This window comes from Pseudophryne corroboree, chromosome 5 (genome assembly GCF_028390025.1).
Source record: "Pseudophryne corroboree isolate aPseCor3 chromosome 5, aPseCor3.hap2, whole genome shotgun sequence".
Classification (NCBI taxonomy): Eukaryota; Metazoa; Chordata; class Amphibia; order Anura; family Myobatrachidae; genus Pseudophryne; species Pseudophryne corroboree.
Window position 1 is genome coordinate 140,472,154 of NC_086448.1, and position 17,942 is coordinate 140,490,095.

General features: G+C 48.3%; 1 protein-coding gene across 1 annotated transcript in view; it reads left to right on the plus strand.

Annotated features, from left to right (window-relative positions):
- The window catches only part of LOC134927385 (ATP-dependent translocase ABCB1-like), a 943,310-nt gene that overhangs the window by 75,682 nt on the left and 849,686 nt on the right, over positions 1 to 17,942 (plus strand). The gene's annotated exons all lie outside the window — the stretch shown is intronic.

Below are 17,942 nucleotides of genomic sequence, written 5' to 3' on the forward strand. Positions count from 1 at the left end.
CTCTATCAAAACTATGATTTCTCAGATTTCTGCTAGGGTTGCTCAGAATGAATATGTAACTCAGGTTTTACAGAATTTTATGGCAGTTTGGTCTGGTTCTGTTACCTCAGGACACCCCTCTGTGGGTTCCCACAAACGTGCTCTTGCGTAGATCATGCAAGATGACATGGATACCGACTCTGACATGGCAGACGGTGATGGGGACGTGCTCAGAGGGGCCGCATCTCTTGCAAAAGGGGTGCAGTTGATGATAGAGGCTATTAGAGATGTGTTGAATATTACTGACACAACACCTGAACAGGATGAGGAGGCTTACTTCACTGAGAATAAGAAAGCCTCTCTAGCCTTCCCTGCTTCCAAAGAATGAAATGCTATTTTTGAAAAAGCATGGAAAAATCCAGAGAAAAAATTCCAGATCCCTCGGAAGGTTCTGGTTGCTTTCCCCTTCCCTGAGAAGAAATGGGAAAACCCACCCATAGTGGACTCATCTGTATCCAGACTCTAAAAAAAGGTGGTTTTACCTTTTCCTGGATCAACCGCCTTAAAGGAGCTGGCTGATCGCAAGATTAATACTACGCTCAAATCCATATATACGGCTTCAGTGACGATTCTCCGTCCTACTATTGCTTGTGCATGGATTTCCAAAGCTATAGTAAAGTGGTCAGGCACTTTACTTGAGGATTTGGATACGTTAGATAAGAGTGACATTGAATTGTTTCTCCGTTACATTCAGGATTCTGCAGGTGTTATGGTAAAATCCATGAAAGAACCTGGGTTCAATGGCTGCAGGAATTTCTTCCATGTCTGTCTCAGCTCGTTGAGGACTGTGGCTGCGCCAGTGGTCTGCTGACGTGGAATCCAGGAGAGGTGTGGGAAACCTACCCTACACAGGTCATGCTTTCTTTGGGGAAGCATTGGATGCTTGGATCTCCACGGCTACAGCGCGTAAGTCCCCTTTTCTTCCCTCAGCAGCTCCTGCTATGAAGAAACCTTTTTCTTCACCTGCATCTCAGTCCTTTCGGGTTTCTAAACCAAGAAAGACCAAACCGGCCAACATCTTCTTTAGAGGGGGCCAACCAAAATCCAAGAAACCTGCTGTGGCAGGTTCCCAAGAACAGAAGCTTGATGGTGGACAGCGCAGCCTTGAGATAGGGCCGGTGGGGGTGAGACTCAAACATTTCAGTCACGTCTGGGTGTCGTCCGGCCTGGACCCCTGGGTACTAGATATTGTGTCCCAAGGGTACAGGCTGGAATTTCAAGATCTCCCTCCTCATCGGTTCTTCACATTGGGCTTGCCAGCTTTTGCCGGCAGACAGGGCTACCCTTCAGGGAGCCATCCAGAAGTTGGTGGAGGCACAGGTCATTATTCCAGTCCCTCCTCAAATGCAGAAATGTTAGGGTCTCCTGCCCTGTGCTGCCACGTCGTCATGGCAACCGGGAGACAAGTGCTAGTGGTGTAACCTGAGCGCAGCTGATACTCCGGTTCGGGTCTTTTGCTGTGCAGTGGTTATAGGCTCTGTGCACGGCAGGGGATCCGGTGCTGGTTTTTGTGCTCACAGTCTGTGAGGTCTGAGTGGGGCGTGGACAGCACCTGCTTTATAAGGCCTCTTTTCAGGGTAAGCAGATGCTGCTGAATCTTTGTTGGTTAGTCAGTTCATGAAAGTTAGCCAGTACTGTGTAGCTTTGTATTTGTTTGTTACTTACTGCAAATAGGCCTGGGGATTTGGTATTACACTCTGCCAATCCAGACCTAGCAGTAAGACTGGAGTCAGTCGTTTAGCTTGCTGGGGTTCTGTTACTACTCTGTGAACTTAGCAAGTTTGCGGCTGTATTCTAAGACTTGCCTGTCTAATCCTGTCTCACTGTGCTAGGTGTCAGGGGTCAGTTTAGTGGCAGTAAGCTAAAACCTGTGCACTGCAAGTGAGAATTAGGATTGTGGAGATTCTCCTTGTGTCTATCATTCCATCTCTGACCAAGGAGTTTACTGCCACACCCGTTGGTAACCCTTTAGGGTTTTGCTGTTGCCCTTAGCAACAGCATTTCGGGTTCTCTACGTATTAAAACACAACATCTTGCTTTTCCATCTGAGCAGTTCTAATACAAGGGAGATACCCAGTTCCTTAGCCTCTGGGCTTCTCTGTTCACTTTGTGTGTATTTTGTTACCCTATCACCTTCTGTGTACATTATGTCATATCCCCCAGTTTGTCTGTGAGTCCATCTGTTTTGCATAACAGTTCAAACACCAGTACATTCCTGCAGACACTGGAGTGCATAACAGTTCTGACACCAGTACTTTCCTGCAGGCACTGGTGTGCATAACATATTCAGCAGCCTAATACTCCTGTTGAAATTTTGTGGGAATATGGAGCATACCCCTCAAAATACGTTGCAACAGGTGGTCGATCAGGTGCAGGTCCTGACTCGACAATTTATTGATTTGTCCATTAAAATGCACACCTCCCAGGCTGCTGGCGGAGCTCCCGCAGCAGCAGCACCTGCAGGGGTTAAGGAGCCGAAAGTAAATCTCCCGGATCGTTTTTCTGGAGATCGCTCGCAGTTCTTTTGTTTCAAGGAGAGCTGCAAGCAATACTTCCGGCTTAGGCCTCAGTCTTCTGGGTCGGAGATTCAGCGGGTGGGCATAGTGATTTCCTTGCTACAAGGAGACCCACAGGTCTGGGCATATGGGTTGCAGCCTGACTGTCCGTCGCTTAAAAGTGTTGATGCTTTTTTTACGGCACTGGGCATGTTGTATGATGACCCTGACAAGACGGCCTCAGCCGAGGCTCAGATTTCGATCCTTAAGCAAGGGCGAAGGCCAGTTGAGGTTTACTGTACGGAGTTTCGGAGGTTGGCCCATGATACCCAGTGGAATGACCCAGCCCTGAGACACCAGTACCGAAGAGGTCTTTCTAACCAGATAAAGGACCAACTGGTACAATATCCCTTGCCTGATAGCTTGGATCAGCTCATGCAGTTATCCATCCGGGTGGATAGACGGCTGAGAGAGCGTAGGCTTGAAAGGGAGACTGAGATTTCCTTCCTTCCCAAGGGAACCTCAGACTCTGAGGAATTTTCTGAGGAGCCTATGCAGATTGGGGCTACCCGCCTCTCCTCGCGTGAGAAGACGCGGAGGAGACAGCAGGGGTTGTGTTTGTACTGTGGGAATAAAGGTCATGTGGTAGTATCATGCCCAGAAAAGCCGGAAAACTTCAGGGCCTGAGGGTGATGGGAAATATCCTGTCAGGCCAGAAGTCAGAATTTCCCAAGAAGACTTTTATCATTCCGGTGACTTTGAAGATCCTCGGTCAAACTGTCAAGACTGAGGCCTTTGTGGACAGTGGGGCCGACGGGGTTTTTATGGACCGCCAATTCGCCCTGAAACACTCTGTTCCCTTAGTACCCTTGGCATCGGAAATTGAGATTTGTGGGTTAAACGGGGAACCATTATCCCAAGGTAAAATTACCTCTTGCACTAGCCAGATTTCTTTGTTTATTGGAGCCACACACTCTGAAAAATTGTCCTTTTATGTGACTGTCTGTACTTTTGCCCCATTGGTGTTGGGGTTACCCTGGTTAAGGGCCCACAATCCTCAATTTGACTGGGTCTCTGGGGAGATTCTTAGTTGGGGTACTGATTGTTTCAGGAGTTGCTTGAGCCTTCCAGTCAGGCACTCGCAGCTAAGTTTGCCAGGATTGCCAGGGTGTTATGCAGATTTTGCGGACGTGTTCTCCAAAAAAGTTGCAGAGGTACTACCTCCCCATCGCCCCCATGACTGTGCCATTGATTTGTTGCCAAATGCTAAGCTTCCCAAGAGCAGGTTGTACTCCCTGTCACGTCCTGAGACTCAGGCTATGGCAGAGTACATTCAGGAGAACTTGGCTAAGGGATTTATCAGACCTTCCCAGTCTCCAGTTGGGTCGGGGTTCTTCTTCGTGGGTAAAAAGGACGGTTCGTTGCGACCCTGCATCGACTTCAGGGAATTGAACCGTATCACGATTAAAAACTCATACCCACTGCCTCTCATTTCGGTCTTGTTTGACCAGCTTCGTACTGCCACCATTTTTTCTAAGATTGACCTACGTGGTGCGTACAATCTAATCCGAATAAGAGAGGGGGATGAATGGAAGACTGCCTTTAATACCCACTCAGGGCATTATGAATATTTGGTGATGCCTTTTGGGCTCTGTAATGCCCCGGCAGTCTTCCAGGATTTCATGAATGATGTGCTCAGGGAATATTTGGATAGATTCTTAGTTGTATACTTAGATGACATCCTAATCTTCTCCCATTCCCTGGAGGAACATCGGAAGCATGTACGCTTAGTCCTCCAGAAACTCAGAGACCACCGGCTTGGGGCGAAGCTGGAGAAGTGCGAATTTGAAGTTCAGCAAATCGCATTTCTAGGATATATTATCTCCCCAGAAGGTTTCCAAATGGAGGGTTCCAAGGTACAGGCAGTCCTGGATTGGGTGCAGCCCACTAGTTTGAAGGCGCTTCAGCCTTTCCTGGGCTTTGCGAATTTTTATAGACGATTTATCGCTGGATTTTCGTCTATAGTGGCGCCCTTGGTGGCACTCACTAAGAAAGGGGCGGATGTTGCTCACTGGTCTTGTGAGGCTAAAGCGGCTTTTGCCCGTCTCAAAAGGGCATTTGTTTCGGCCAAGGTGCTGCGACACCCAGATCCAGAGCGTCCTTTTGTGGTGGAGGTGGATGCCTCTGAGATGGGTATTGGGGCACTGCTTTCTCAGATGGGAGTGTCTGATAATCGCCTTCATCCCTGTGCTTACTTTTCCCGTAAATTTTCGCCTGCCGAGATGAATTATGACGTGGGTAACCGGGAATTGTTGGCTATTAAGGATGCACTCGAGGAGTGGAGACACTGGCTTAAGGGGGCTAAGTTTGTGGTCTCAATTCTCACTGACCATAAGAATCTGGCATATTTAGAGTCAGCGAAGCGTCTCAATGCCAGGCAGGCACGATGGGCTTTGTTTTTTGCTCGCTTTAATTTTTTGATAACATATCGCCCTGGGTCAAAAAACATCAAGGCTGATGCGCTCTCGCGGAGTTTTGCTCCAATCCAGGACACCACCGAGGAGCCGTTGCCCATTGTTTCCCCATCATGTATTAAAGTGGGCATTACCCAGGACCTCTTATCATTAGTCCTTAGAGCACAGGAGCAGGCTCCTCCAGACCTTCCGGTAGGTCTTTTGTTTGTGCCTCCTAGGTTAAGACAGCGAGTGTTCCTGGAATTCCATGCCAAGAAGACGGCAGGTCACCCGGGTATTGCCAGAACTCGGGAGTTGCTATCTAGGGCGGTGTGGTGGCCCTCGGTGGCTAAGGATGTGGATCAGTGGGTTCGGGCATGTGACATCTGTGCCCGAAATAAGACTCCTAGAGGGGTTCCTGTTGGCCCATTACATCCACTCTCTATCCCATCTAAGCCATGGACCCACATTTCAATGGATTTTGTGGTGGACTTGCCCAAATCCTCGGGGATGACAGCCATCTGGGTTGTCGTTGACAGGTTTTCGAAGATGGCGCACTTCGTTCCACTGGTTGGGCTGCCATCAGCCAGACGCCTGTCTGAATTATTTATGCTGCATGTTGTGCGTCTCCACGGGTTGCCACTTGATGTGGTCTCTGACCGCGGATCCCAGTTTGTGGCCAAATTCTGGAGGGCATTTTGTTCCGATCTCCAGATTTCTGTCAGCTTGTCGTCAGGCTACCATCCGCAGTCTAATGGGCAGACTGAAAGGGTGAACCAGTCCTTGGAGCAGTTCCTCAGGTGTTATGTCTCCAAGTGTCAGACTGACTGGGTTGCTCATCTGTCCATGGCGGAGTTTGCCTATAACAACGCGGCTCACTCTGCTACAGAGATCTCTCCCTTCCTTTGTGTGTATGGGCATCATCCTAAGGCCAATTCTTTTGACCCCCTGGACTCCACGCCTGGTGGTTCCTCTGTGGTTTCGGTCCTTAGAGGTATTTGGTGGAAAGTGAAGAAAGCCCTTGTGTCTGTGTCATTAGTGACCAAAAGGGTTTTTGATAAGCGGAAAAGACCCTGCAGCTTCAAATTAGGAGACTTCGTCTGGTTGTCTACCAAGAATTTGAAGTTGAGACAGCCATCTCATAAGTTAGGGCCCCGGTTCATCGGCCCTTATAAGATCACCAGGGTTATCAATCCGGTGGCATTTCAGTTAGATCTGCCCCGTTCTTTGGGTATCAATAAAACATTTCATTGTTCCCTTTTAAAATGGGCGATTAGTAATCCTTCTTCCAGTGGAAGACCTTCCCCTCTTCTGATACGTGGCCAGAGGGAGTTTGTTGTTGAAAGGATTCTTGACTCCAAGGTGGTTCGGGGTCGGCTGTCATTTTTGGTGCACTGGAAGGGGTATGGCCCGGAGGAGCGGTCGTGGGTGCGCAGTTGTGATCTTCATGCCCCCAGACTGATACGCTCTTTCTTCTCGCAGTTCCCCGATAAACCCGGTGGTAGGGGTTCTTTGACCCCTCGTCAGAGGGGGGGTACTGTTAGGGTCTCCTGCCCTGTGCTGCCACGTCGTCATGGCAACCGGGAGACAAGTGCTAGTGGTGTAACCTGAGCGCAGCTGATACTCCGGTTCGGGTCTTTTGCTGTGCAGTGGTTATAGGCTCTGTGCACGGCAGGGGATCCGGTGCTGGTTTTTGTGCTCACAGTCTGTGAGGTCTGAGTGGGGCGTGGACAGCACCTGCTTTATAAGGCCTCTTTTCAGGGTAAGCAGATGCTGCTGAATCTTTGTTGGTTAGTCAGTTCATGAAAGTTAGCCAGTACTGTGTAGCTTTGTATTTGTTTGTTACTTACTGCAAATAGGCCTGGGGATTTGGTATTACACTCTGCCAATCCAGACCTAGCAGTAAGACTGGAGTCAGTCGTTTAGCTTGCTGGGGTTCTGTTACTACTCTGTGAACTTAGCAAGTTTGCGGCTGTATTCTAAGACTTGCCTGTCTAATCCTGTCTCACTGTGCTAGGTGTCAGGGGTCAGTTTAGTGGCAGTAAGCTAAAACCTGTGCACTGCAAGTGAGAATTAGGATTGTGGAGATTCTCCTTGTGTCTATCATTCCATCTCTGACCAAGGAGTTTACTGCCACACCCGTTGGTAACCCTTTAGGGTTTTGCTGTTGCCCTTAGCAACAGCATTTCGGGTTCTCTACGTATTAAAACACAACATCTTGCTTTTCCATCTGAGCAGTTCTAATACAAGGGAGATACCCAGTTCCTTAGCCTCTGGGCTTCTCTGTTCACTTTGTGTGTATTTTGTTACCCTATCACCTTCTGTGTACATTATGTCATATCCCCCAGTTTGTCTGTGAGTCCATCTGTTTTGCATAACAGTTCAAACACCAGTACATTCCTGCAGACACTGGAGTGCATAACAGTTCTGACACCAGTACTTTCCTGCAGGCACTGGTGTGCATAACAAGAACACAGGTTACTATTCGAAACTTTTTATGGTACCGAAACTTAAAACCACCAAACGCCTTTCTGAGGGAGTTTAAGTTCAAAATGGAGTCTCTAAGGTCAGTGATATCAGGTCTGGAGGAGAGGGAATTCCTGGTGTCTCTGGATATCAAGGATACTTACCTTCACATTCCAGTTTATCAGGCTAATATCTCCCATTCGCACTGTTAGACTGTCACTATCAGTTCCAGGCCCTGCCATTAGGCCTCTCCACAGCACCAAGGGTATTCACTAAGGTGATGGCGGAAATTATGGTCCTCCTTCACAGGCAGGGGGTGAACATAATTCCATATCTGGATGATCTGCTGATAAAGGCATCGTCCAAGAAGAAGCTGTTACGTTCAATAACTCTCACGGTCCAACTTCTCAGGGAACATGGTTGGATCTTGAATATCCCAAAATCACATTTGGAGCCAACAGGAAGGTTGTCCTTTCCGAGAATGATCCATTCTTCATTCTTGTAGTAGACAACTGGGAATCGGACTTCCTCAGCAGACACGATCTCCATCCAGGGGAGTGGGGTCTCCATCCGGAGGTGTTCAAGGAGGTAACAGATCTTTGGAGCGTACCCCAAATCGATATGATGGCCTCTCGTCTCAACAAAAAGCTTCGGCGGTATTGTGCCAGGTCGAGCAACCCGCAAGCAGTGGCGGTGGACGCCCAAATGAATTTGTGGGTGTTCCAGTCGGTGTACGTGTTTCCTCCACTCCCACTCATTTCAAGAATTCTCAAACTCATAAGGAGAGCAAGAGTTCATGCAATCCTCATCACTCCAGACTGGCCGAGAAGGGCTTGGTATGCAGATCTTCTGGATTTACTACTAGAAGAGCTGAGGCATTTGCCTCTTCTGGAGGACTTGCTGCATCAGGGGCCGTTCGCCTATCATGACTTAACACGGCTACATTTGACGGCATGGAGGTTGAACGCCAGATATTAGCTCAGAAGGGAAATCCGAACAAATGTATTCCTACCCTGATACAGGCTAGGAAAGGAGTAACGTTAAAACATTACCATCGTATTTGGGAAAAATATGTATCTGGTGTGAGTCCAAGAAGTTCCCTGCGGTGGAGTTTCAACTGGGACTTTTTCTCTTCTTTCTGCAAGCTGGTGTGGATATTGGCCTGAAGTAAGGATCCATAAAGGTCCAAATTTCGGCCCTATCCATTTTCTTCCAGAAACAGTTGGCTGCCCTTCCTGAGGTTCAGACTTTTTTAAAGGGAGTTCTGCACATCCAACCTCCTTTTGTACCATCTACGGTGCCTTGGGATCTTAACGTGGTGTTGCAGTTCCTCTAGTTGGACTGGTTTGAGTCTCTTCAGGAGGTTGAAGTCAAGTTTCTAACGTGGAAGGCTGTCACTTTGTTCGCCTTAGCTTCTGCTAGGCGTGTCGGAGTTGGGGGCTTTGTCATGTAAAAGCCCCTACTTGATCTTGATCATTGCAAGATGCAATGAGTTTGCAAAGTTCTTTGCAGATAAAATATCCACCATTCGGGCTGGAATCTCCACAGTGCCATCAAAGTAGTGTCAAACTACAAAACCTGCCAATATAAGCCACCTGCCTTCATGGACCAGCTTTCACCCAGTGGATGTAAAGGACATTGCTGAAATTGCTCGGATTTTGCATCCCACCACCTGTGATCTGGAACCTGCCTCAACCAAGCTCCTAATAGGTTGTATGGATATAATTGGTCTTGTCTTTGCAAAAATTGTTCAATGCTCTTTGCAGACAGGCATATTTCCTGGACCCCTAAAGGAAGCAATTGTTAGACCTCTTCTTAAAAAATCTAATTTAGATCCCGACTGCATGACCAACTATAGACCGGTATCAAACCTTCCTTTTCTAGGAAAGGTTATTGAGAAAGTGGTTGCAAATCAACTGGAAACCCGCTTGACAACCCATGATATCTATGATCCATTCCAATCAGGATTCAGGAGAAAACATAGCACTGAAACAGCCCTGGTGTGTGTATTAAATGATCTTCTGACGGAGACAGAGGCGACTATTCAATATTAATCCTTCTGGATCTCTCTGCAGCATTTGATACCGTGGACCATGGGCTTCTGATTGAGCGTCTGATACATTTTTGTGGACTGGATGGCACAGTCCTAAATTGTTTCAAATAATTTCTCACTGGCAGGTCACAGAGAGTATCGTCTGGATTATACTAATCACCACCAGTGCCATTGCCATGTGGTGTCCCACAAGGTTCTATACTATCCCCCATGCTTTTTGCAGTATACATGCTCCCGCTGGGTGAAATAATCAGGCGCCATGGGCTAGTCTATCACTGCTATGCAGATGATACACAACTGTACTTGTCCTTTGCTCCGGGCACTGATAACCCAATAGCAACCCTAAATGACTGTCTAGCTGAATTCCAGGAGTGGATGAGTGCTAGTTGGCTGCGACTGAACCCGGATAAAACAGAGGTCCTTATGATGGGACCGCAACATCAAAGGACAAGACTGCAGCATAGCCAACCAACTGGACTTACACTCGGGGATTCGGAATTACAAACCACTGATCATGTGCGGAATCTTGGCGTTGTCCTGGATGGTTGCTTGACACTTAAACATCAGATATCAGCCACAATCAAATCCTCATTCTTTCACCTGAGGAACATAGCCAGAATCAAGCACTTAATTCCCTCAGATGATCTGCCAAAAGTCATCCACGCATTTGTATCATCTCGATTAGACTACTGTAATGCCCTCTACCTTGGTCTCCCAGCAAAAGAATTGCACCGCTTACAGCTGATGCAAAACACAGCTGCCAGGCTGTTAACCAACCAGCCCCGTTCTAGCCACATAACACCCATACTCTACTCCCTTCACTGGCTGCCTGTAAGATGGCGAATCATCTTCAAGATTTGCTAACTGAGTTACAAAGCACTACATGACCAGGGCCCAAGGTACTTGAAGCAGCTACTGACCCCATACTTCCCCACTCGATTACTGCGATCTGTAGATGAAGGACTTTTAGCAGTACCTAGAATCTCCCGTAATTCATCTGGGGGTCGAGCTTTTAGTCATGCAGCTCCGACTCTATGGAACTCACTTCCCCGCACAGTGCGAAAGGCCCCAACTATAGAATCTTTCAAAAGTAGACTCAAGACTTTCTTTTTTACTCAAGCATTCCCATAATTGTCCCTTTAGTATCTCCATGCTTCTGTTCTGTACTTCATTATTTTCTGTACTATAATTTGCTATGTATATGTTAAGCGCCTTGAGTCCTACTGGAGAAAGAGCGCTATATAAATAAAATTATTATTATTATTATTATCTTCCATGAAGACAGAGCTGAGCTTTGGACATGTCAGCAGTTTCTTCTGAAGGTTGTGTCGGCATTTCATATCAACCAACCTATTGTGGTGCCAGTTGCGACTGACTCCTCAATTTCATCAAAGTCCTTAGATGTTGTAATGGCTCTAAAGACCTATATGAGGAGGACTGCTCGTCACAGAAAATTGGACTCTCTGTCTGTCCTGTATGATCCCAAGAAAATTGGGTGTCCTGCTTCTAAGCAGACGATCTCTCGCTGAAAGAGGTTCACTATCCAGCATGCGTGTTCTACGGTAGGCTGGCCGTGTTCTACATCTGTTAAGGCCCACTCTACTCGTAAGGTGGGTTCTTCCTGGGCGGCTGCCCGGGGTTTCTCGGCTTTACAACTCTGTCGAGCAGATACTTGGTCGGGGTCGAACATGTTTGCTAAGATCTACAAGTTCGATACTTTGGCCTCTGAGGACCTTAAGTTTGGTCACTTGGTTCTGCAGGAGCGTCCGTGCTCTCCCTCTCATTCTGGGAGCTTTGGTTCATCCCCATGGTACTAATGTGGACCCCAGCATCCTCTAGGACGTAAGAGAAAATAAGATTTTTATTACCTACTGGTAAATCCTTTTCTCGTAGTCCATAGAGGATGCTGGGCGCCCGCCCAGTGGCTTCGTTATCCTGCAGTGGTTATCTGGTTCAGTACAACTTTGTTTTTAGTTGAGTATTGCATTGTTACCTGGTAAGTAAGGTTTCAGCGGTTCCTGAGTTTCAAGCTAGTTAGCTTGGTTTGCCTTGTATGTGTGAGTTGGTATGAATCTCGGCACTATGGGCAGTGGCGTAACTAGAAATTTTTCTCCCCCAAGCCAAAAAATTATTCGGTGCGCCCCCCCCCCTCCCCATACCCCCCATAATTGGCACTAGTAAAGGGACAAATAGGCGCGCACCGCCAAAAAGGGTGAGTGGCTTCATTGAAATGGGCGAGGCTTCATGTAAAGGGGCGTGGCATTGCAGGAAAAGACTACCTTATACCCCAGTTTTGCAACCTGCACGCCCAGACGTTAGCCACCACAGGAAAGAAAAATAATCCTGATTCATGCCCCTTACATTATTTGTCATTTTTCCTCCTTATAGTAATGCCCAGTATACATTATTCCACATACTGCAATGGCCTTAGCCATTATGCCACACACAACAATGCACATGACACAATATGCACACACTGTAATGCCCCCGACACATTATGCCACACACCGTAATGCCTGTGACACATTATGACAGGAATCGCAATGCCCGTTATACATTATGTTACACACCGTATCTGTGACACAGTATGACACATACCGCAATGCCCGCTATTCATTATGCCACACCGCAATGACCCCGAGACATTATACCACATTCCACAATGCCCGTGATATAGTATACAACACACCGTAATGCCTGACACATTATGACACACACCGCAATGTCCGTGATACATTATACCACACACCGTAATGCCCATTACACATTAAGTTCTACAGTAAGGCTTCTAATTACTTTTAAATTAACTGCTCGTTGCCAGGGGTTTCATGCTCTTGGTTCCATGCACGATGCCAGGGGTTTTCATGCTCAGGGTGTCATGCTCGTTGCCAGGGGTTTCATGCACTGGGTGTCATGCTCGTTGCCAGGGTTTCATGCACTGGGTGTCATGCTCGTTGCCAGGGGTTTCATGCACTGGGTGTCATGCTCGTTGCTAGGGGGTAGTGCTTGTTGCTAGGGCCGTGCTCCCAGTGCCACATATGCCCCCAGTGCCAGATATTCCCCCACAGTGCCACATATGCCCCCTCAGTGCCTGCTCCCCCCAGTGCCATATATTCCCCCACAGTGCCAGGTATATGCCCCCCAGTGCCAGATCTTCCCCACGGTGCCCGGTATATGCCCCCAGTGCCAGATATTCCCCCACAGTGCCAGGTATATGCCCCCCGTGCCAGATAGTCCCCCACAGTGCCAGGTATATGCCCCCAGTGCCAGATATTTCCCCACAGTGCCAGGTATATGCCCCCAGTGCCAGATATTCCCCCACAGTGCCAGATATATGCCCCCACAGTGCCAGGTATATGCCCCCAGTGCCAGATAGTCCCCCACAGTGCCAGGTATATGCCCCCAGTGCCAGATAGTCCCCCACAGTGCCTGCTCTCTCCCCCCCTCCCCCTCTGTGTTGGAGGGACACGGAGCACACAGCGCGTGCCTCTCCAGTGTCCATCCTGGCTCTCCGGCCGCTCTAATAAAGGAAGTGCCGGTTCGGGAGCCAATCAGAGCTCACGAACGGCGCTTCCTTTATTAGACAGCCGGAGAGCCAGGGAGGGACACAGGGGGCGCGCGCTGTGCGCTCCGTGTCCCTCCGTTCAGCAGCGGAGGGAAGGAGACCTGCAGATTGACATGCGGACGCTTGTCCGCATGTCAATCTGTTCTGGCAGTGGCTCCTCCGCAGCCCCTCGCCCCCAAGCCACAGCGATGGCTGCGGGGGCAGTAGTTACGCCACTGACTATGGGGTATATTTACTAAAATTCGTATTTATCCGATTGATGTTAAAGTTCAAACACGAATGACATCGAAAGTGTAAAATTGCAACTTTTTTAATTTATTACGACTAATTTACTAATCTGTCGTATTCTGCATTTTCGTGTTTACCGATTTCGATGTCATTCGTATTTTTTGGCAGTGTTTTACGGGAGTGAAGTGTAAAACACTGCCGACTTTAATACAATGAATCTCGGCCGGATCTGTGAGATCTGTGCTGGGCTTCATTGTGCATCTTTCGTAAAAAGTGAACCTTTGTTAAATTTCAAAAAAAAAAAATGCGTGGGGCCCCCCCTCCTAAGCAAAACCAGCCTCGGGCTCTTTGAGCCGGTCTTGGTTGAAAAAATATGGGGGGAAAAGTGAGAGGGGTTCCCCCATATTTAATCAACCAGCACCGGGCTCTGCGCCTGGTCCTGGTTCCAAAAATACGGGGGACAAAAAGCGTAGGGGTCCCCCGTATTTTTAAAACCAGCACTGGGCTCCACTAACCAGGTACATAATGCCACAGCCGGGGGACACTTTCATATAGGTCCCTGCGGCCCTGGCATTACATACCCAACTAGTCACCCCGGGCCGGGGTACCCTGGAGGAGTGGGGACCCCTTCAATCAAGGGGTCCCCCCCATCAGCCACCCAAGGGCCAGGGGTGAAGCCCGAGGCTGTCCCCCCATCCAAGGGCGGCGGATGGGGGGCTGATAGCCTTTGTTAAAAGTGTTGAATATTGTTTTTAGCCTCCCCCGCAAGCTGGTACTTGGAGAACTACAAGTACCAGCATGCGGTGGAAAACCGGGCCCGCTGGTACCTGTAGTAGTACTACTACTAAAAAAATACCCCAATAAAAACAGGACACACACACCTTGAAAGTAAAAGTTTATTACATACATCCACACCTCCAAACATACATACTTACCTATGTTCACACGAGGGTCGGTCCTCTTCTCCATGTAGAATCCATGGGGTACCTGTTGGGTAAATTATTCTCACATAATCCAGTGGAGATCGATCCTCTTCTGTGCTATTTGTTATCCACGTACTTGTCAACAACAAAAAACGAACACCCGACCACGCACTGAAAGGGGCACCATGTTTTCACATGGGAACCCTTTCCCCGACTGCCAGGAACCCCCCCCCTGACTTGTGTCTAAGAGGGTTCCTTCAGCAAATCAGGGAGCGCCATGTCGTGGCACTCTCCTGATTGGCTGTGTGCACCTGAAGTGTCTGTCAGGCAGCACACGGCAGTGTTACAATGTAGCGCCTATGCGCTCCATTGTAACCAATGGTGGAAATTTTGCGGTCAGCGGTGAGGTTACTTTTGGTCAACCGCTGACCACAAAGTTCCCACCATTGGTTACAATGGAGCGCATAGGCACTACATTGTAACACTGCCGTGTGCTGCCTGACAGACAATTCAGGTGCACACAGCCAATCAGGAGGGTGCCACGATGTGGCGCTCCCTGATTGGCTGAAGGAACCCTCTTAGACATAAGTCAGGGGGGGTTCCTGGCAGTCGGGGAAAGGGGTCCCATGTGAAAACATGGGGCCCCTTTCAGTGCGTGGTCGGATGTACTTTTTTGTTTTTGACAAGTACGTGGATTACAAATAGCACAGAAGAGGACCGATCTCCACTGGATTATGTGAGTATAATTTACTCAACAGGTACCCCATGGATTCTACATGGAGAAGAGGACCGACCCTCGTGGGAACATAGGTAAGTATGTATGTTTGGAGGTGTGGATGTATGTAATAAACTTTTATTTCAAGGTGTGTGTGTCCTGTTTTTATTGGGGTATTTTTTTTGTAGTAGTACTACAGGTACCAGCGGGCCCGGTTTTCAACCGCATGCTGGTACTTGTGGTTCTCCAAGTACCAGCTTGCGGGGGAGGCTTGCTGGGACTTGTAGTACTGCTACTAAAAACAATGGTGGTCATTCCGAGTTGTTCGCTCGTTATTTTTTTGTCGCATCGGAGCGATAAGTCGCTAATGCGCATGCGCAATGTCCACAGTGCGACTGCGCCAAGTAAAGTTGCTATGCAGTTAGGTATTTTACTCACGTTTTTTTCTTTGTTCTGGTGATCGTAATGTGATTGACAGGAAGTGGGTGTTTCTGGGCGGAAACTGGTCGTTTTATGGGCGTGTGGGAAAAAACGCTACAGTTTCTGGGAAAAACGCGGGAGTGGCTGGAGAAACGGAGGAGTGTCAGGGCGAACGCTGGGTGTGTTTGTGACATCAAACCAGAAACGACAAGCACTGAACTGATCGCACTGGCAGAGTAAGTCTCGAGCTACTCAGAAGCTGCACAGAGAAGTCTTTTCGCAATATTGCGAATCTTTCATTCGCAATTTTGAGAAGCTAAGATTCCCTCCCAGTAGGCGGCGGCTAAGCGGGTGCAAAGCTGCTAAAAGCAGCTTGCGAGCGAACAACTCGGAATGAGGGCCAATATTCAACACTTTTAACAAAGGCTATCAGCCCCCCATCAACCGCCCTTGGATGGGGGGGGACAGCCTCAGGCTTCACCCCTGGCCCTTGGGTGGCTGGAGGGGGGGACCCCTTGATTGAAGGGGTCCCCACTCCTCCAGGGTACCCCGGCCAGGGGTGACTAGTTGCGTATGTAATGCCAGGGCCGCAGGGACCTATATAAAAGTGTCCCCCGGCTGTGGCATTATGTACCTGGCTAGTGGGCCCGGTGCTAGTTTTAAAAATACGGGGGACCCCTACGCTTTTTGTCCCCCATATTTTTGGAACCAGGACCAGGCGCAGAGCCCGGTGCTGGTTGTTTTAATATGGGGGAACCCCTGTCACTTTTTTCCCCATATTTTTTCAACTAGGACCGGCTCAAAGAGCCCGAGGCTGGTTTTGCTTAGCAGGGGGGACCCCACGCATTAAAAAAAAAAAAAAAAATTAACACTTTCCCACCCCTTCCCACTGATAAACATGCACGGATCTCATGGATCCGTGCATGCATATCAGAACACGGTAAAAAAAAAAAGCTGTTTTTTTTAGCACTTTCTTACGATTTGTATTTTTTCACGGCCGCAAATGCATTTTCACGGTACACATTACAAATACGAATGGTTAGTAAATGACCGTGATCCATACCTAAACAGCCGCGTTTGACCTAAGGTGTATTCATTCGTATTTTTTTACTAGAACTTCCAAAAAAATACGAATACCCTCATCACTGCCGTAATTTGAGTTTAGTAAATTCCCGAGATGACACTTTGAAGAAAAAACACCATCTCGGTCAAAATCGGGAGCTTAGTAAATATACCCCTATCTGTTTAAAATCCTTCTCTCGAAGATGTCCGTCTCCTCGGGCACAGTTTCTAGACTGAGTCTTGTAGGAGGGGCATAGAGGGAGGAGCCAGCACACACTCTCAAGCTTTTAAAGAGCCAATGGCTCCTAGTGGACCCGTCTATATCCCATGGTAATAATGTGGACCCCAGCATCCTCTACAGACTACGAAAAAAGGATTTACCGGTAGGTAATTAAAATCCTATTATACACACGTAGTGCCCCTGATTCATATTACACCACATAGTAGTGCCCCTTATTCACATTATAACACACACAGTAGTGCCCCTTATTCAGATTACGTCACATAGTAGTGCCCCTTAATCATGTAACGCTACACAGTGGTTCCCCTTATACATGTTATGCCACTCAGTAGTGGCCCTTTTACACAATGCCCACAGTAGTGCCCATGTCCAGAATTCCCACAGTAGGAGTGCCCCTTACACATAATGCCCACAGTAGTAATGCCCCTTACACATAATGCCCATAGTAGTGCATCTTATATAAATAATGCCCACAGAAGTGCCCGTTATATACATAATACCCACAGAAATCCCCTTATGCTAATGTCCTGTGTTCCTCCAGCAGCTTCCCCACCTCTCTGTTTCCCTCCAGCCCCCTCTCACCTTGTCTGTGGCATGCACCAAGCCTACTCCTCTTCATGGCTTTTCACTTCAGCTGCGGTGATTTAAGGACATCACATACGCAGTGCCGGAAAAGGAAGCCACTGGGACCTGAGGAGGGGGGGAATGCCATCCAACAGACTGTATGTGTGAGAGCCAGGAGGGGTGGCCACAGGTGGTTGAGGACCATGGAGCTGCCAGGACCTGAGGAAGGGGGAGGTGGCTACAGCTCATCAGTGACACTAGTGCTGCCTGCTTCATCTATAAACGTGGGTGGTGGGGCAGTCTTTTCTTTTAGAATTACTGTGCAGGGCCGTGGAGGAGGTTACAGGTGGTGGAACTCATTTCCACACATCCCCCCAACACTTTAACCCCTGGCAATCATAAATTAAGAGAGAGGTCCAGGAACAGAGCATTTTATCCTTCCTGGAATGGGTCATGTTGGGAGGTATGTCTGTAGGTTCAGTTATCTGGTAGTGTACAGTTGTGCTCCTGATTGTCCACATATTTTATGACTGGCAGCCACTAGCACTGGTTTTGCCTATCACTTTGGCCATAAATAATTTGATGTGGTCCTGGACCACCATCCCGAGGCACTCCTGCACACAGTTTGGGAACCCCTGGTTTAACTGATTTAACGAAACCCAGCATCCTTCCCAGTTCTATATCACAGATGAGTATAAGCATTTGTAAACTCAACACA